This window comes from Neopsephotus bourkii, unplaced genomic scaffold (assembly GCF_033783945.1).
Source record: "Neopsephotus bourkii isolate Nb327-2 ecotype Australia unplaced genomic scaffold, CSIRO-AGI_Nbou_v1 NB_1394, whole genome shotgun sequence".
Classification (NCBI taxonomy): domain Eukaryota; kingdom Metazoa; phylum Chordata; class Aves; order Psittaciformes; family Psittacidae; genus Neopsephotus; species Neopsephotus bourkii.
In genome coordinates this window covers 394,306-416,023 of record NW_026901872.1, presented here as the reverse complement: position 1 = coordinate 416,023, position 21,718 = coordinate 394,306, and the positions used below count along the sequence as shown (strand labels likewise).

Genomic DNA, 21,718 nt, shown 5'->3' with positions numbered 1-21,718 from the left:
GGGATATAGTTAATTTTCTTCCTAGTAGCTGGTGCAGTGATGTGTTTTGGCTTTAGTCTGAGAGTAATGCTGATAACACACCAATGTTTTAGTTGCTGCTATGTAGCCCTTACCCTGACCTAGGACTTTTCTGCCTCCCATGCTCTGCCATTGAGAAAAGGGGTTTTGGGGGGCTTTGGTTGTTTGGGGATTTTTAAGTACCAGGATTTTCTGGGCACACAAATCTGCAGTGTTATATCATATCTAAGAGGAACATTTCCTCATGCCCAGAATATAACTATACCATGTTGTAATCAATTTTGTACTAGCAAATAAAAACACTGCCAGGTAAAACAGACGAAGGAAAAGGTCAGTGATGGGTTTCAACTCTGTAATGAAAATAGTGGTGAGTTTGTCTGAAAATTTGGCCCTTAATGATACTCCATGCTCCTTACTGATTTTAAGGCTGTGACAGGAAATGTCAAGATGACTGACTTTGATCTCTTCAATAAGCACAGCCACAGAATATGTGAGCAATTTTAATGAATCCAGGTAATCAGTTTGCTGTATCTCAACTGAAATGTTTTCGTGTCATTATTTTTTTTTCATTTAGCAGCACTGATAGATGAGCAAAAATTAGAGGGGCATTAATGAAAAGCAGCAATTACACATGAATTTCAAAAGATAGTCCTTAAGAATGGAGAAGTAAAAGAAAAAAAACAATAGATTCATCACCTGCCTTTACACACAGAAACATCCCACTGACATTACAATATTTTGTTGTGCGTGAAGTTCTACTAAATGAAAGTGCATCTTGACCCATACTATAAATTCCTATAAGTAGGGAGGATCAAAATCCAGTTCACCTGTCTGCATAAAGTCTAGCCTGCATCATACAGAGCTGTAAGTGATTCTTTATCTGATTCCCTCTTGCATTCTCTTTCACTGATAGTACCACTGTCTTCTCCTTGATGGTTTTACACACTCTGCACACTGGAGTGCTTTTGATTGCATTATTCCCCCTTGTTGTTCCAATCTCTCATTTGGGAATGCAGATATAAGCTTGTTAAATTATACTAGAAAGTGTTATCTTTTGCTTGTATATACATTGCACAACAGGTATATGAATTAAGATGTAATGTTCCCATACAGGATAAAGACCAGTTCTTCAGACAAACCACAATATATTCTACAGGTAACAATATCTTAGTAGAAGAAATACAAGGAATTTTCAGTGAAAACCTAAATAACTTCTATTTCCAGTGCAATTTTTACCTACACCTCAACTGCCAGAGACTATAAAGAGATTCACATCCCTAATATACATGAGATTCACATCCCTAATATACATATCTGTAGCTAAAATAAAACCTGTCAGAGACCAAAAAGCATCAGAGCTGAAGAGTGAATATAAAAAGGGAGAACTGCCTCCTGAAAAACAGCTCGACCCATTCTACCATGTGTGACCCAAAAGTCTTATTTCTACATACAAACGTATTCAAAAATTAAGATAAATAATGCAAAACATTAATTCTTCCATGACAGGGAAGATGCATGAACAAGTTCTGTGCTTTCAGAAGTAGATTGTAAGAACATAAACTTCTACCACAAATCTAAAAAAGCTGCAGATTCTCCTCAAAAGCAGGACCTCCTCCCTTATAATTTGAACCTGCAGTGATCATGCTGCTGTAAAGCCCACTTCCTATATTCCTCCATCCAGCCAATTATAGGCACTATAGTGGACCCCAAAGGCCAGCCCTCACTTGACTTAATCACATAAGCAGCAACACTGAAATCAATTGCAAACTCATCTAAATGAACCAAACCCACAAACACATCTTAGGACAACTCTTCTCTGTATTCCATCAGTGAAGCAGTGCAAGAGTAGAAAGAATGTGGTTATTTCCTGATAAATCATTTTAATTCTTTTATGCTTGATAATCACAGCTATGACTTTTTAGTGACCACTTCCATTTCATTTGCTGCCTGCTGTAAATATAGCACCTCTGAGAAAGCCCTTTATTCTACTTGGAATATTTTTTGTAGCCTGCTAGTCAATATCTCCTCTTGATCTTCTAATTATTCTTCTGCAATTTTAAAAAATATTTGTAAATAACAGTCTCCCCTTCCCCAAACAGACATTTAAAAATGTTGTTATTGTCACTCTGTTTAAGCACACTGCCTGAGTTACATTCCCCCTGTTGAGACTTAGCCTGAATGAATTGTAACTGCAGCATGTCCAACTGCTTCTTAAATAATTCCCATTTTTTCTGCACCAGGTTTCCCACACAGTCATGTGTGGGATCTTGCATCATTTCCATCAAGATCATTCAGCTGTTTATGTTAGCACAAGTTATTCCTTCTACTGAAGTGAAGGTGTAATTCATACTGTGGCATATAATGAAAACCTGTTTATCTTTCAGAAAAAACAACCCTAATTTATATAGTTATCTCCATCAACATGCCTTATAGTATTTTTATTTCTACAAAACTTCCGCTGAGCCAAAACTAATTGTGTCGCTTCATCATTTTTTTTTCTCTCTTCTGCATTGTGAATTTGTGATCCCTAGATCAGCCCTGCTCTGTTTATCAAGATGGGCTAATTTCCTAGCTGTGGGTGCCAAGAGCGTCTGATCATGAAGCTCAGTCAATAAACTGACTTCAGTAAGTAAGCAATTATGCATTGCCTCTGGAAACATGCTTTCCACCTTACAGGTTTTGCATACTTGTTATCCTAGTAAGTATCTGTGAAATTAAAATCCCCCATGATCAAAGTTTCAGGTTTTTTTATAAGTATCTCTTAGCTGTAAACATGTTGTTTGTTGCAGTTATTCTAAAACACAATTTACAAGGTAAAGTGTCTACAGTCACCACTGTAACTTGTTTCTTTTAATCAAGCAACTATGTACCAGAAAAGTGAAACACTATTTTGCATAGACACAGGTAAAATATGCAAGCCATAAACAATAACATTTCCTCTGAGTTCATCCTTAATTAAATGTAACAAAATTAAAATCACACAAATTGTGCTTTCACCTATGAACAGCCAAGAAAGACCAAACATCTCTCTCATGTCATTCACTTAAAAGTCAGCAAAATTACCATCTCTAAAGTCCTTTTATTAAGGATAGAATAAGTACTGTGCAAGGGGTTTAGAGTAACTAATTTGGAGTAATGTAATTGAACATCCATTTTAATATATAAAGATTAAGCACACTTAACTAAATACATATGCATTTGAAAAAAGAGGTTGCAACTTTTTTGTCTCTGCATGTGTTTCAGTAAGGTTCTTTAATCTCCAAAATACCTGCATATTAAACCAAAGTGTATAACTTTCTGTTGAAGGATTTCTCTTTTTTCTTTTTTTTTTCCCTTTTTTTTTTTTCACCTTGAACACAAAATTAGGACACTGAAATTGCAGAAAGTTATTTATAGTGAAGAAATGCATACCAGAATATTTGAAATTTCTAACTAAGTGTTGGCGGGTCCCTCATTTTGAATGTCACGTACTGAATGCCACACTGAGGCTTCAGGAAGCTACAAAGTAGGCCTAGATGTTAGCTGAATAGACAGGTAAAATGACTTTTTACATTTTTCTCTAATCTTCTCCCACACCTACCTTGCAACTTTCTTATTTGATGGCTGTGGAAAACACCATCATCCTACTTACCGTTCAAGCCCATAAACAAGTCTTCAACTTGGATCTTTGCCTACATACTATCATCTAAACTAATATAATTGAGAATTTATTTTTAAACAGCAGAAAAGTCCTTTCCTGCCCATTTGCACAGTGAAGTCTTTTATCACTTCATTTCTAAATTATTCCTATTTTTTTTTAATCTCTGTCTCTGACAAATGTTAACATTTCTCCACTCATACACCTGCTGCAGACAACATACCTACTTGACATTTAGACCACATTTGGCTTATTCCATAGGAACATTTTGGCAGTCGCATCAGTTCTGAAGTGTCTTCTTTTTACCAGGAAGATCCCTTAAATGGAGTACCAGATGCTGAGGCAAATTATCAGCTTCACAAATTTTCCATGTTGCTTCTTAGATTACCCACTTCTGCAGAACTGAGTCTCCAAAGTCCCTTAAATCCCTTCTTGAAGTTTTCTCTGGTTGCAAATGACTCTTGGGAATGACGCAATTAGCGTATCACCAGGCTTCACTTGCCTTCTCTTTTTTTCTCCACATAATGTCTATATACCCGGTGCATCTCTACCATTGTGCTTTGTCTTGAGCTCTGACCATCTGCTGTTTGGAGCAAGGGTTAAGCTGTTGTTTGATTTTGCCCAGCCACAAAATGCCAGGCACTTTGTGCCACTAGAAAGCAGAAAGAAAGCAACAGCTTTGTGCCACTAGAAAACACGAGAGCATCGGGAGGGATTCAGTGCAACAAAAATTACATGTAAGTGTTTATATGAGGGATTTATCAACACACCCATTCTGGTCAATAAAACCTGGTCCACACCATCAGGGTCATTTCAGTTGCTTAAACACAAGTTTCAAGCCTAATTTGAGATGCTCTAATGCATCTCAGACTCCCACAGCATAGGACTTATGAGAAACCCCGTGGCATCTAAAGGCAGGGCAAAGTACTCTAGAAAATCTCATGTGGCAGTGTACGTACATTTTTAGGTAACTATTGAACCCACAGTGAAGATAAGAGTAGTTGAAACACCTAGATGACATACAGACAGCCACACTGAAGTATTTTCTCTTCTAAATGAATCAAGCTGATTCTCTCCTTTGTTTACGATTGCTGTTTAAGCATTTTTGGTCTATCCTCTTCCCACACTATTTTGTTGAAACAAGGATCTGAAGATATCAGTTCATCTTTTCAGCTAATCAAAATCCAGCAGCCATTCCTAAAGTTCAGTTTTACTGTGAATTTAAACATGTTTTTCTATAAGTACCTATACTGCCTGTGCAACAGCCATTCTTTCCATTGTGGAAATCCCCCGAAAGCAGGGGTTTATCAACCCTTTACTCATCTGCTAGAGAAGGATCTGTGATGGGCGACTGATACAGACGAAAGATTGACAGCTGCTCTATCGCGTTTCTTCTGCTGTACTTCGTAGAAGACAGCTCTTTCAGACAACATGCCTTGCAGCTCACAGAGCTGCTTCATCACTACCACTGAAATGATCAAAAAGACTTTGCACTTGTGTCACTGCAGTTATTTTCAGGAAAATTGGAAGAAAAGACAAAAGGACATGAAAGCTTCTGTGAAAGTATCTTTGAAAAGCATTTAGCTTAAATAAACCTGTCCATTTTTTCTTGCCAAAGGAAAAGAATGTGATCTCTTTAATGCCAGAACCTTTGAGCCACAGTCTCTGAAGAGCATTCAGGTAAAGCTGTTGAAGTTTTAATGCAACAAGAGAAGAAACTCAAAAGTGGGTTTTGCCATCCCAAAAACCTTCGTGTCTCACTGTGGCCAAGTAGTTGTCCTTGTATCAATGTCCCTGTTTGATATCTTCTACAAGACCTAGTTTGTTGAGACTTCTTTGTTGGACTTTTCTTCATTGAAAATTGAACAAATGACACAAAAATAGATGGATTTGCAAATGTAGGAGATAATGCAAGTAAAGAAAATAGTCTGGAGAGGTTAGCCCCTTTCAGTTTTGACTGAAAGGAACTAGACATTTTTGTGCTAGTAAGAAGGAGACCTAAGCAGAACTGTTAAGGAGCAGGATTATAGACAACTATCAGTAACTACTGCATCAATATGAATGTCCATGCTGCTCCTAAGACAATCAAGTGCTCTAAATGACAGTGAAAAAAAGTGAGATCAAGATAAGAAGTCAAAATCCCTAATGAAGTTCCAGTGTAAGATCTATATTCAGAAGATGGAAGATCTTTCAGACTTAATTCTGGAAGTAGCCCTGTAGCTCGCTAGATCTGTAGGAGGCAATTCCTTTGCATTCTCCATAAAATAAAAGCAAGGAGGGGGGACAAAAGAGACTATTTAATCTTTGTCCAGAATCTGTGCCTTCTGGAGAGCCAAACAACATGCTTCCAGCATCTGCTGGTCAGTTGTACACCACGGTAAGTTTGAAATCCCTCTGGCACATTCACAGTACACTAGGTGCCATACTAAAAGAAGAATGCATCTGCTGCATTATGTAGCTAGTTGGTATCCTGGAGCAACCAGCAGAGATACTATTAAGCAGCAGTGATTAATCTCTTCACAGCAAGATTTCCCACAGTGAGAGCTAAGCTAAAGGCTGAAGAAATATGGAGGGCTTTTTTTTTTCACATTACTTTGCTGTGCACCACAGCAAGGTTTCTTTTCAAGTCTTTCAGCTCCCATTAAACATGTTTCTTGGGACTTCGAAAAACTTGAATAAATCAAATTTGTTTTGTGAATATTTAAACCTTCCATCAACCTTCCAGTTCTTATTTCTTCCTTTCTCTTAACCTCAGATAATTTTTGAGAGAGAAAATATTTGAAATTTGGGTTTCCAGATGCATTTACCATTTGCATCTTCTTTTTCAAATCCACTCTTATCTGATTGAACATAAAGGAATCTTAGTAAAATTTGTTAGTGTCTTGGTCCTTGTATGCAATATTTATCTCATACACCATATCTTAGGGGCAACAGCAATGCAATAACAGCCTCCATGTATTGTACAATACTGACTCCTTCAAGGAGATGATTTCATTCAAGGATCTGTGTATTTTATCTCTGTATTATTTTCAGTGAAGATACCTCCTGTATCCTGGCTGGTTTCCTTTTTTCCTCTGATACTGACAATAGCAATTTTTCTTCATGTACTGAGGAGTTCACTGACTGTTCTGAAAAGACACTTTAAGACTGTACTCCATATTCTGTTTTCATTGAGTTATTGAAAATATGAATTAACACCACTGAAATCAAAAGATGTTTATGAGTATAAAACTGACATGAATCAACTCAGGAACAAACTCCTGTCTGTAAGCTCAAATCATGTGTTTGGTTCAGATGTAATACTTAGCCAGAAGTAATATTTAAACTGCATCAAGATAAAGGAACTGATTCTGACATCTTTATACTCATGTTGAGAGTTTCTGTGTTGTTCATTGATGCCAGGGTGAATACATAACTGGAGAGAATCAGCTCATTGAAAGCACAATCTTTTAAATTCTGTTTCCCTGTAACTCTTGCTTTGCCCCAGTGTCACAGCCCACAGTCCTTACTGTAGAGCCCAGTTCAGAATTCAATTCACTACCTCCAATAGTAAAAAGGAAAAAACCTACAAACAACCTCCAGAAAGTTTAATAAATAAAGGCTAGACCATGTGTTCACCCTATAGTTAGCTACAGCTAACAGTGTAGCTAACAGTTAGCTACAGCTGCCTGTAAGTTAGTGCCATCAGTGGCATAACACTGAAGTGAAATTAATTTCATTTTTGAGATTTTCATCACATACATGTGTCAGCTAGAAATTTCAGGATATCCATCACTTCCCTACTTATAAAACATCTTAAGAGTCCTTGAAATGTAGCAACTGTGTTTGCAGTTATGTAGTAAATGCACTTAGCCTGAATTTGAGTGACTTGGTTACTCTCTTGGTGGAACTATGGATGAAGCAGGGTACCAGGGGAATGTATACACCCTTTTGATAACATGGGTGTAAGTTTCTAGAACAGTTAGCTCTTTGTGCTTGCATGATGCATGCCTACCCTTGTAGCTAGTGTGAACTTCATCACCAGGAAAGAGACAGCATAGCTCTGTGATCCAGGAACTGGCACACTGCAGCAAAATGAGCTACTCCTTCTGTCTGTGCATGGTGCCAATCAGTAAAGTAGTCACATGCTTTCTGTCCTCTTTCATATGGTGATGAGGGGCAGTCAAGGGGCTTCTCTGCACTGCTACTGAGTCTGGAAATGATGAAAAGAAGAACTGAACAATGTCTTTGGAAGGAATGAAAGAGGTATGAAGTTAAAGGGTTGATCTGACAAGTATAAATCTGATAACTGAAACTATCACCACTTTGGCATAAAAAAGCAGGCAAAAACTATGAGGAGAAAGATCAGGTACTGTTTCTCAGCAGTTTACCTGGACTGAGGAAATGTCCATTCTAATTTGACCTAGTTTGCTCAACCTTACTTAGTCAGCAGGAAGACATCATTAGATTTCAAATTACAGAGCATATGCAGGTATTTTTAAAAGTATTGAATGAGTACTCCTCTCTCAAGCTCAGGCTGCAAGTGAATGATTTCTGCTCCTTATCTCAGCAGCTCTTTCCTCCAACTAGTCACCTGAACCACCTGCCAGTGTCTTCGCCTCTGTGGCCCTCTGCTGTATTTTCATGATAGACTCCTTTAGGGACTAAATAGCCCCTTTCTACCTGTTTGGTTTCACATTAGATATTTCACCAAGTATAGAATGAATCTTTAAAAACTGCATATTTGTAACAGACAAAAAAGTGAACTGCATACCAGTGTTCAATACATTACTGTAAGCATTTAGGACTATGAGACAGTTCCATATATGAACATAGGTTTTAAAACATATAAAAAGCTATATTTTTAAATACAATCAGCATTTAAGCTTTCTTTCAAAGTACATTATGGACTTGATAAATGTTGCGAGGTGCTGGGGTATTTGACTGAGGAAGATAAGTACATCTTGAAAAATACTGGAGTATCGTCATTTCTCCCAGAGTTGGAAATACTAAATTTACATTTCATTGTAATCCATTCATTGGTTTATAGACCTTTGGTTCTCCAGGGAGTACTACAGATTCAGATGATCTCCCAGAGTGCTGGATTTTGCATTTGAATCTCTGATTTAGCTGAAAGATGTATTAAGAAACCTCATATAGCTAGACAGTTCCCTATTGACTACACGTCTGAGGAGGCTCAGGAATGCAAGTTATGCCAGCAAGGATACAGAATAAATTACACTCAGTAACTTGCCTCTAGATCAGCCTTTCTCCATCCAATGGAATAATATATTCATCTGGACAAGCAGGCCCCATTTCAGAGTGTTTTGTGTAAAGTATATATCTTGCAAGAGAGCAGAACATATCAAATATTTGGCACAGAGACTACTTCCACAATCCCTCCAGAAAACAGTACTTATTTCAACTTGTGGAGACTTGCACTGTCAACTGAAAAACTCAGTTCCTATATATCTGTGTGGCAGTTGTACTTGTATTAACCATCACTTTGAATAAACTTTTCAAAGGCTTTGACTTTCAGGATAATCACCATATTATAGAATCTTAGATAGTTTGGGTTGAAAGGGAACTTCAGAGGTTTTCATACTCATGTTGAGTATAGTCCAACCTGCCAGCAACGAGCAGGAGCATCTTCAACCAGGTCATCCAGCCTGACCTTGAATGTCTTCAGGGATGGAGCATCTACCACCTTTCTGGGAAAGTTGTTCCAGTATTTTAGCACCCTCATTGTAAACAAATTCTTCCTTATGTCCAGCCTGAATCATCCTTCTTTTACATTAAAACCATTACCCCTCACCCTATCACAACAGGCCCTGCTAAAAACTATCCCCTTTTAAGTACTGAAAGGCTGCAATAAGGTCTTCCCTGAGTCTTCTCTTTTCCAGGCTAAACAACCCCACCTCTCCCAGCCTTTCCTCACAGAAGTGGTGTTCCATTTCTCTGATCATTTTGTGGCCCTGGTGGACAATGGTATTTCCAGATGGGAATGGTATTCCTGTCTAATGAGTTAGTCTGTGATGGGTAAGCCACAGACCCTGGCAGTTTGGTTTAGGTAGATATGACCTGACAGCTATGGGTAAATGCCTGAATTCTGAAATATATTCTTCATTTATCAGTTATGCTTCTCCTCCACAGCAAGGTTTTTTTGCTTTCGCGTCAGAGTTTTTCTGCCTGAATAGTAGGTCTGGGTTTCCGCACTTCAGTATTGGCCGCCTAGTAGGGACAGCAAGTGTTCCAGCTATCCCTCGCTAGCTATTCAAAGTGTTCCTGAAACCTTCTTGTTTTTAAGAACTAAAAGTCTTTACCATTACAGAGTATATACTATATCCTGCAAATTTAAAAATCCTGGAGACCTTTCAGTCAGTCTGAAAAAAAAAAACAGATACTTGATGACACAACTGAGAAATTGCAGAGCAACAGCAAGCAACTTCTGGTTTCAAAGGATTTTGGCTATTTGTTTTCCCCTAAAAATGACTTAACTAAGGAGAACATATTGCTGCATAGAAAAAAATACAAAATTTGTCTTTCAAGAACAGAAAGCAGTGAAATAAGAAGGCCTCCAGGACCTTTTAAAATTTCAACTTTCAGTCTGGAGATTCACAGTTCTTATTTTGACAAAAGTCACTCTAACTTTGGTAGTACCAATAGTCCTTAACAGAAAGAGACGTTCTGATTTTTGTGGAAAAATGAATCATAGAAACAGAATGCTTAGAGTTGGAAAAGACCTTAAGATCATGTAGTTCCACCCCTCCTGCCATGGGCAGGGATGTTTCACAGTAGACCATGCTGCCCAAGGCTCTGTCCAATCTGACCCTGAACACTGCCAGGGATGGAGCATTTACCATTTCTTTGGGCAACCTACTCCAGTGCCTTACTACCCTCACAATAGCTTCTTTCTTATATCTAACCTGAACTTCCCCGTTTAAGTTTAAACCCATTCCCCCTTGTTCTATCACTACAGTGCCTCATGAAGAGTCCCCCTCCAACATCCAGTGCTGGAGAAGCAATCGTGTCCAAGAAGCCTATCATAGAATCGTAGAATAGTTAGGGTTGGAAAGGACCTTAAGATCATCAAGTTCCAACCCCCCTGCCATGGGCAGGGGCACCTCACACTAAATCATGTCACCCAAGGCTCTATCCAGCCTGGCCTTGAACACTGCCAGGGATGGAGCATTCACAACCTCCCTGGGCAACCCATTCCAGTGCCTCACCACCCTTACAGTAAAAAACTTCCTTATAGCAAATCTAAAATTTCCCTGTTTAAGTTTTAACCCATTACCCCTTGTCCTATCACTACAGTCCCTAATGAAGAGTCCCTCCCCACCATCCTTATAGGCCTCTTCAAATACTGGAAGGCTGATATGAGGTCTCCATGCAGCTGTTTCTTCTCCAGGCTGAACAGCCCCAACTTTCTCAGCCTATCTTCATATGGGAGGTGCTCCACTCCCCTGATCATTCTCGTGGCCCTCCTCTGGACTTGTTCCAACAGATCCATGTCCTTTTTCTGTTGAGGATACCAGAACTGTATACAGTGCTCCACGTGAGGTCTCACAAGAGCAGAGTAGAAGGGCAGGATTACCTCCTTCGACCTGCTGGTCACGCTCCTTTTGACGCAGCCCAGGATACAATTGGCTTACTGGACTGCAAACACAAACTGCCGGCTCATATTAAATTTACTATTGACCAATACCCCCAAGTCCTTCTCTGCAGGGCTGCTCTGAATCTCTTCTCTGCCCAGCCTGTAGCTGTGCCTGGGATTGCTCCGACCCAGCTGTAGGACCTTGCACTTGTCATGGTTAAACTTCATGAGGTTGGCATCAGCCCACCTCACAAGCATGTCAAGGTCCCTCTGGATGGCATTCCTTCCCTCCAGTGTATCAACTGAACCACAGACCATCAGATGATGAAAATATTAGTTTAGCCTAAGCTCATCCTTCTGCTGAAAACTTGCTCAGCCTCCAAAGTTTCACCCTTCAGTAATGCTGAATTGCTTGCCTCTCTTTCCAGGTTATCTTCACGCAATGTCAGAATACTGCAAACAATGCTGTTCACACAGCATTTCTGGCAGCACCAATTCCACAAAACACTTGAAATGTGACGCAAAGTCTTGTTCACTTGGCATGAGAATAGCTGCCCTCTCCCAGTCCTTCTCTAACCATATGTTCACATCACTCCTGTTGACACTAGTGGGAATTACAATGAACTCAGAAGAAAAGCCTACTAAAACAAGCTGTGCTGTATAGGTTATAATATATGCTTCAGTCAAAAAAAAAATAAAATAGGCACTTACCTATGTAATCCATGTAAATCATAGGAAACTGGATAGAAGGAAAGTAATAAAAATCTCTTATCTGGATGAAATATTCTTGTTGGAATGAATGAACTTTTGCCACAGGTAATTCAGAAATGTTTCTGCAAATTGTTGAATTTAGACCCAAACTCACCAGGCTTTATAAACCTCCTGAAAAACCTTAAAAAGGTAAAATATATCCTCTGTTCCCTCTGTAGAGCCTTTGGATATGGGTAACTCCAGAAAATGAACTCAGATTATTTAGAGTCTAAAAGAAATAAAGAAGTCTTCTTTGTTTCAATAATTTTAAAAAAGATGCTCACAACATCCAGCACATTTGTTTCATATTATCTGGAGGTGATATTTCATTCTTACATTTTTTGTGTACTTGAAAACATTATCTTAGCAAGTAGAATGTTAATAATTTTTGTTAGACACCTTAGAAGATTCTATGAGTGAAACTTAAGTGTATAGAATTTCTTTGATTTATCAGAATATGCATACATTACTTTTACCTACTTATATATATGTAGATATATTGAATACACTTCAACCCTTATAACTAATACTTATATTTAATGCATAATCCATCTGTTTTAGATAAATTAATTTCTTTCTAGTATTTAGAGCTGAAGATAATAGGTGAAATATGGATTCTCCTTTTGGTTCTATCATTGGGAACAGTTTGTTTAGTTATTCCACAATTTTATTCCTCCATCTGTTAGAAAGCTTCGTAGATCAATATAAAGCACAACATAAAAAATAACTGTTTTTTACTGCAAAGAAAACAGTATGAAATATAGGAAAAATGTGGATTTTTTTCGTCAATACTGTTAATTCCTGCTCAGCCTGAGCAATTTTTTTTCCATGCTTTGTGCAATATAAATGCATAATATGTATCTATACTTAGAATCATAGAATCATAGAATAGTTAGGGTTGGAAAGGACCTTAAGATCATCAAGTTCCAACCCCCTGCCATGGGCAGGGACACCTCACACTAAACGATATCACCCAAGGCCTCTTCCAACCTGGCCTTGAACACTGCCAGGGATGGAGCATTCACAACCTCCCTGAGCAACCCATTCCAGTGCTTCACCACCCTAACAGGAAAGAATTTCCTCTTTAGATCCAATCTAAACTTCTGTTGTTTAATTTTTAACCCATTATCAAAATTAGATGTCTTTGAAGCACTAGTAAAGAAATCTGACAGTGAGTAAAATGAGTTTGCTGCTAATGACTGAGAAGCTGTGTTTCAACTCACTGTGTGGATGCAATTTCATTAAATTGTTGTAGACATTTTTTCTGAAGTATCTTCCTTATAACAGTTAAACCCAGGATCAATCAGGATCAGCTGAAACCTAATGATAACTGATTATTAATGGTGGGAAGTTGTTCTTTTCTATATTGACTAGAATGGGGTCTAGACAGCACATTTAAAAGACAAGAAAACACTGCAACCTTTAGATAACATAGAGCATAAGAATTCCTCTAACAAGTTCATTTTGAAACTTGAAAAATACTGATATTTGTATTTGAAATTTCTTCCCCAAAGGAAAATTTTCCATATTTCTTGATAAGTTATAACGGATATTAACTTTCAGTATTTAAGATTTACATTGTACTTTGGATATGAATTTGTCTGGCTTCAGGTTCTTTTAACAGTCTCTTTGATCAGCTGGAAAGACAGATCCCTCTGAGTTGTCCACCTCTTATAAAAGTGAATATCTAGTCTGTCAATGTACACAGTGCCTTTTTCTGTGGCTGGTTTTGCAGATATTTTCTGATAGAGAAAAGGGGGATTCAGTTCAGAATTTTGGAAATGTGTTCATTACAGGCTATTCTTGCCCTTTTTCCATCTCTGTCCAGATATCATGCTGCTTTCCTCTGACTTCTCAGCCCTCACCTTGTTGCTCAGTGAGCCATAGTCATATCATCTGGCTATCTCATTTGTAATCCAACACTCCTTTTCAATCCCATTCTCTCTCCATAAGTAATTCTAGCTCCCCAATCTTAATTACTCAGACAGTCTTTCCTTTGCACTCTGTTTTCATTCATCCTACTTTGGACCAAATTTTCTCCTCTCCTGACCTTCTTGCTCCAGTCTAATTGTCTGGACAAACTATTTTATTTCTACCTCTTTATCAGGTTTATGCAATTTTCTCTCAGTTTAAGCACATTTTCACAACTTCTTGATTGCAGATTCATTACCTAGCTATCACTAGCATCTGTCAGTTCATCCCTTAGTTAAGCAGGTTTCGGTTACCCAGATTCTGCCCAGCTCTTCTCCCTGGTAGAGCTGCACAGAGTCTGTATTCTAAAGCCATGGCAATATTGAAGATTCTAAAGGAATGGGCCACAAGTGTTTGTTTTCTAACTGGTGTATAAGTCATTGTTTGCTTACCCTAATCACTTCCATTTTCAAAAACAGCTGAACAAGTTTATCTGAGGACTACCCAAGAATTTTGGTCACAAGATGACATTTAGGATATAAGATTCCAGGCCATCATTAGAATTGTTTAAAGAACCATATGATTTTTGAGAGGTGTTAGCAATGTTCAGTTCCATCATCAAGTACACACATCTTGTTTCAGCCTTCAACAACAGAGTGTAACTACCCGTGGACGTTTAAAGCTTGACTTCCATGAAGCTTCTTTGGTGAAATAATTGAGATGTCTGAGGTGCACATGCGTAGGGTAGGATTATTTCTCTTTAACTTAAACTACTAAACTAGGTGTATAGTGTAAGATAATATTGTAATGTACATCAGTAATCAGCAGAGAGAGACAGTGTCTAGTAATTCATCCTGTTTACCCTAGACACCTACCTGAGGAAGGATCAGGTCACCCTCTAGCAAACTCTACATTCAATTCACTGACTGTAGACGTAGCATTTGTAAGACTGAATGCTTACATTATGGCAGCTAATAAAGCGTGATGAATCATACTCTGAGAATATAAGATGATAGATTTATGTTTATTGAAAGAGACCTTTGTAACACTGAGCTATCTCTGAGTTATGACAATTGCTAATAGTTTTAAATCATACATTCCAGGGTAATTTCTTTATTCAGAGGTATGTTATTCTGATGGCATAATTTAACAGAAGTATTTCATTTGCAAATGTTCTTTACCAAGGTACACAGTTTCTCCCACTAAGGGTTTCATATCTGCTAGATATTCTAGATATCAAAACTACTGGGAGTGTGGAAGTGCCATTTAGCTGGAATAAATGAAATGCTGGGTGTGCAAATGGATCGTGGATGCTCATTTGTTCTGAGCCTTGCAGGAAGTTTGTCTATATTCAATATTGCACATACTTGGGGATGGCCCAGGATATAATATTTGTGTATTTGTTCATCTGTGCAAGTTAAGATGTCACTAAAGCAGTTGAGAAGTTAAACTAGACAGAGGGATAGTAACATATTATGAAAATCACAGAACAAATAGAAAATGTTCAGTCTTTGCAATTCAGGGTTTTCTTGTGACATCAATGTAGAGCTCTACAAAATGCATGCATTTGTTGCAATGGTTAGCCATGTGAGATTAGTTTTGTAATGCTGGCAGAATCTTTAAAGGCACAGAAGGAACTAGAGTAGTAGTAGTGGTTTCCCTCCTTCTCTTTAAAGGTTTGCAGATTTGCAGTCTGACTCCTTCAGAGCAAGTACCTTGGCAACAAAAAGCACTGTTAAGTCCTACGCCAGTATTAATTTAAAAATATATGTGCAGCATTTCATGATAGTTATTCGTCTAACTCTTCTTTAATTTTAAGTGCTTATTATCATTGATATCAATGACACTTGTATGAGCACAAATACGAAACACTGATTGTTTTGAAATGCGTAATATCAAATGCTTCTGCTTACAGAGAGACATATTATAATTCAAACAAAAAGCATGTTTTATTTGCTTTTGAAAATACTTATAAATTGCTGTACGCAGAGTTCTGCTGTAATCACAACACAAACAGCCATCCTATTACATTACAGCACAGGTACAGTCAAGAATGTGGTCTTGTAAGACCAGAAAATTGAACCTATTTCAATATTTTTGAGGTTACTGACATTTTTCTGGACCCTGTTCTTTTGCCTATCACTCTTCTGTTTTGATGGACACAGACCAGTCCTAAAATGAAAAAAAAAACTGTTTAGATGATTCAAACCATTTTAAGGAAGGAAGCTATATATCAGTAGGAAAATGAAAAGTGCAGGTTGTATGTGAACGCTATGGCTGTTGCAGGGTCTCTGGTCAAAGGTAACCATTGAAAATCACATGAATGTACCACTATTGGCTCGAAAATCACATTAATGTACCACTATTGGCTCACTGACTGCAATGACTGAAAATGACTAAAATAATTTCTGCCCAGACTAAAATAATTTCTGCCCAGACTCCTCTTAGTAGCTAAATCTAATTCACATTTTCACCATATTCAATCTCTCCTGTTAAGCTCCACTGCAAAATCATCCTTTCCTCTTTAATGCCTTCCTAGCTTCCCTGCTTGCAGCCTGGGCTGTCACCACAGTCCTCTCACAAACATGACATCTCCAGCTCTTCCCTGAACTGAGGGAGAAGGCAGCACAGTGTTGTAGCTAGTTGTTGGTGGTGGTGGTGTAGACTGGTCAAATGGCATTATGTGAAGAGTGACTCACAAACTATTGTAATATCCTTTGCATTGACCATAAATTAGGTTAGGGCATTAAAAAAAATGGTACAAAGCATACCCCAAATGTTCTGAGGTGTACTTTTAAGTATAAATAAATAATATATATATAAATATCCTGTAAAAGGATATTTATTCTTAAAGGTTTAAATCCTTCAGGATTTGCCTGGAAAACAGGTTAGCACTGTGATGGATATAAAAGGAAATGATCAATATGAAAAAATATTCAATGTAAATAGATGTTAAGGCTGAATCTATTATGCATGTCCAGAAAGTGATAAGTCCAGAACTGTTATCCTGATAAATCTCATAACTTATGTTTTATAACCATCTGTAAAAGAAATGTTAATAATTCTAAAGAAAGGAAATGTTTGTATGTACTATGAGGTCTGTGATACAGTAACTAAACTAATAAAGTAGTTCAGTTTATGTTGCAGTCTGGGGCTAGTATTATCATTTGTGCAGCAACTGAGTTGACAAGGAATTTGTTTGGATTGGTACTCAGGTAACACATATCCTTCAGTGCATAAGTTTGTATCACCTGAGAGGTAATCACAGAGGGCAATGAACTTTCTTCACCTGTCTTTCCCTTATGATCTGGCAAATGAATTTCGAAGCTTAAGGAATCAAAACCCACCTTTCAGTATCGCCATCAGTCAACACTGAGCAAGATGACTGCTCTTGCTTTGTAAAGTTGAATCATTACTAAAGGCCCAAAGGTAGGTTTCCTTCCACATATTTTGTGTTACTTTCCTCTACCTTGGTGCCTTTGGCTCCTCTTTTCCAGTTCAAGCTCCATTAATCCATTATCTTTTCCTAGCTTACCACCAACATACACATTATCCATCTGTTTTCACCATATTCAATTTCTCCTGTCAAGCCCCACAGCAAAATCATCCTTTCCTCTTTAATGCCTTCCTAGATACCCAGCTCTAGCTTAACTGAACCCCAGGACCACAGTCTCAGATGACTTTTTGCCACTTTTAACTCATTTCTTACATCTCTCTCTTTTCTTGCCTTTACTACTGTTTCTGCTAGAATTTTGCTCTTTTTCCAAGAAAGCATAGGCAACACAAGTCATGACCTTCCTTTCTCAGCTTGGCATGCATCTCCATTTTCTCCCTTCTTTTGCAGATCTTGCACTGTTTTCTGTCGTAGACACTGACATTTCTCCTTTGCTCTCTCCTCCAAATACTGTCCACATGCTCCAGTAACCCTGCTGTATTCCAGCTCCTCACGTCCTTTGTTCCCACACACAGCTTCACTCTTATCCTTAACCTCACACTCTACTTTGACTTTCCCCTCATGGTACAATTTGCTTCAGATGCTTCAGCCTTAGAAAATATCACCTTTGACCTTTGTTTCCTCTCCAAGTACAGCCTTAACTCCCTTCTCGATTTTGTTGTAGATTTATCAGGTAGCTTGTTTACAACAAGAATCAGTAATTCTTCTTCTCTCTTTCCAACACATACCCTCTCCAACACAGCTTTTGCCCTCTGCCCTCTATGGCAACTGTTCTTGCCAGACACTGCAAAAACTTCTTTCTTGCCATACTTGTTCTCATTGTCTTTGACATATCTTTCATGCAGCTTCCCATCCTTATCTTTACCTAAGGTTGTCTGCTCCCTTTACATGATACTGTCTTCTACCAGTCTTACTTTCTGTTCATGCTTTTGTCACATCCTCTATACATCCATCTCAGATTTCTTCCCCATGCAGGAAGGAGTTACAAAAGTCTATTCTCTTCTTTCTTTATATTTATATTATTCATATAAGAAAATGAACTGCAGGTGTTCAAAGACATACCTTCTCTGACCAAGACCATCTTTTTCATTCTACAAGAAAGTCTGCTTTGTGGATTTCTATCTGTCTGTGGATCCTTGACTTCTTTGCAAGTTAAATAGAGCATGGTGTCTCTGCCCATGGCAGTGGGGCTGAAACTAGATGATCTTAAGGTCCTTTCCAACCCTAACTGTTCTATGATTCTGTGATTCTAAAAAGGCTAAGGAAGGCCTTTAATTATCTTCTGACACATACTCTCCAATAACACTCTCCTGGATCAGTGGATCACACTTTCACATTCCTGAAGCTGAAGCATATTATAGAAGTACTTTTTTAAATAACGTATGTATTGTAAATCCTATCAGACTACTCATATGTTTTCTAAGACTTTCAGCAAAACTTTTTAAAGATTAATTTGTCTGCATCCTCTCAGTTATTCCCTTCATACACACATACATGCACACAAAACAAGTCCTTCATCACTTCTATCTAACATATTGCAACAACTGTTTTATCCAACATTAATGAACACTGCTATGTCACACTTGGATTGCTGTTGCAAAGACTATCCCCCAGTTCAGGGACTTCATAATATTTCCTTTCTTTCTCCTGTTGTCTCTCTCCATGCTTGCTGCAGTATATATTATAGCAACCTGTGAACACTCTTCAATCTTTCCATACGTCACTATTTTTAATTTTCAGTTGATTATTGGACTCTGATGCACAGTCAGTGTCAGGACTGGTTTTCCTCTTATTCTGTTTTCAAATAAGTTTTTACCTCCAAGCTGCATTTCATGATTGCATTAACATTTGCAAATACAAATTCCCTTCTACTAATTCCCCATTCCAGAAGTTCTCTCTTTACTGTGATGCCCACAAAAAAAAGCTTGACAACAAATTTTTTCATTTTATTATTAGAAATATCATGCTGTTGTTAAAAATAACCACTAAGCTGGCAGGCATAGCATAATCATCTCTCAATAGCCCTCTATGTCCATCTACCTGTAAGCATACACTTTTTCTTGTGTTATGGTAAAATTGTATGTTCTTTAGGGCAGGGACTAGCTCTCTCTTCTGTGTTTGCACATTGCTTAATACAATGATGTCCTGGTTCGTGACTCCTGGGTGGACAAGTAAATAATAATGATAATATCTCCACTCTTCCTTCTACAGAGCTCACCCACTGAGCTTACGGCCTAAATGAAACCCAGGGTGATTAATAATGCATCCTTTTACTGACTCTTACACGTTATTATTCTTGTCACCTGTCAGGATCCACTTTGAGGGAAATCTGTTGTTTTCTGATAAAAAAAGAGAGTGAAAAACAGGCAATTCTTTTGCCCAAGTCTTCAGGAAAAAAAAAAAAAAAAAAAAAAGAATCATAGTTAAAAAAACAATGAAAGTATGAAACCTACTATCCTGGAAGGTAGTCCCAGAAGTTGCTAGATTTTTGAGGGACTCTTATAATAATCCCTGAATATTAAGTTAGGAATACAACTTTCAGCCCTATTCTGGTATTAATTAATGCTTATTATTGTGGGGACATTTGTCCACTGAAAACTAGACTGAAAGACCATCAACTCATTTCACATAGGCCACTGAACCATAAGTAGATGATAATGAATTTTGGTTCCTACCAACATGGACCAGATTTAAAGAGATGACCTTGAGGTGAGAAACTCTACATTTCATTACCATTCCCCTGAGTAATCCAGTTCTCAAATTACAGGATGAAAAGAAGGAGGGAAAAACCAAGCCTTCCTGGTGTGAGTTAAAGGTCTGCATGAACTTTGAATTTCAAAGCTTTTTTCTCAATCATTAATTTCATTCAACTTAAGTAGACTTTAAAGTCTTTAATTTATGACTGATAATCTCAATAGTCAAAATAAAGAGATAGAAAAACAATTTCAAAAAGAATTGGAGGGTAGTTAATTCCTCTGGCCGCCATTCACCCATCCCCCTTCCATTTTCCTTTGTCACAACCAGCCCAGTGAGAGAGATCAGATTAAATATGATTGCCTACTTTCTGTTTAGCTGACAGTTTATCTATAGTGTTTTCAAAAATAAATGTTATGGCTGGTCTTGTATGAGTTTCAAACATGTATTTGGCCTCTTAATTTTTATTTGAGGTTTTTTCGATTTTTTCTTTAATACTTTAAAGTTTTTGTAGAGAGGGAAAATAGCCAGCATAGTGAACTACACAAGTGGACCAGTTTGCATATGGATGCTTGAAAGATCCTGAGCCTGATTTTCTCTAGCAGTGGACTAACAGAAAAGTTGTGGATAAATCATAATGAACAAATGCACATTTCAGCTTTTGCTAAATGGGTCTTAGGAAAATAAACTGTGGAAAGATTGCAAGCTGGTGCCATTGAAATGACAGCTAAAGAATAAACATAATGCAATCAAATTCATTCTTACTAAACTTTAGACCTTTTGCTGTAATTCTTTATCTAAAAATCCCCTTTTTTCCTTGACCATTAATACTGATAATTATATCTGTATTTCTTAAGAATATTATGAGTTGCCATTTCTGCATAGTAGCAGATTGAATTTATTCACCTTACGGATATATTATTATCACAGATAATAACTGCAGCATGATAATTATCATTAATTATTCATTTGGATTAAGAGGCAAATAGGCTTGCATTCAAGGGTCTTCCAGAGCAGTGTTCATTGTTCCAAGGCCCTGTGTGCCAGTGTGACTAATTCATACTCCTTTCAGTGCCACTGTTGACATCTGACCGGTCCCATATGTATTTATTTCAAAATATTATAAAAGGAATAAGTGCATCCTTTCAGGACATAACCACTAAAATAGACATATGGTTCTTTTCTGCCCTGAGTGAGAATAAGCAGTTTTCTATTAGAGGATATGATCACAAAGTATCTCTTCAGTAGATCTGTATGTATGCCCTATCTTTGCATTCCTATGTCATCCTAGTTAAGCTTATATAAGCCAATATATTTACATAATAGCTTTTAGCACAAATAATAATCTGTGAAGCTGTACAATTTGTTGTTCACTGAACATAGTATTTAGTCAAACTGATTTTAATCCATTCTGAAGCTGAACTAGGTTTAATGTACAGAGATCTTCTCAGCATAAGGTTAGAAAAATCCAAGGCGAGGGAAAAAATTAGAAAGAAGAGGGAGACGACTGATGAAAAAGGGACAATAAATAATATAAATGCTAATTCCTTTATGTGGCTTTCACCCAATACTTATTAGCAAGCCTCTCTCTCATTCCCTCTCTAATCTTTGCTTCATATCTAAAAAAATGTCTTGAAGGTAGTAACACGATCATCTGAGGACCAACATGACAGCTCCA

The 21,718-nt window shown here is 37.6% G+C and overlaps 1 long non-coding RNA gene across 2 annotated transcripts in view; it reads left to right on the top strand.

Annotated features, from left to right (window-relative positions):
• Nucleotides 1-21,718, top strand: part of LOC133219997 (uncharacterized) — a 188,096-nt gene that overhangs the window by 104,838 nt on the left and 61,540 nt on the right. The window lies entirely within an intron of this gene.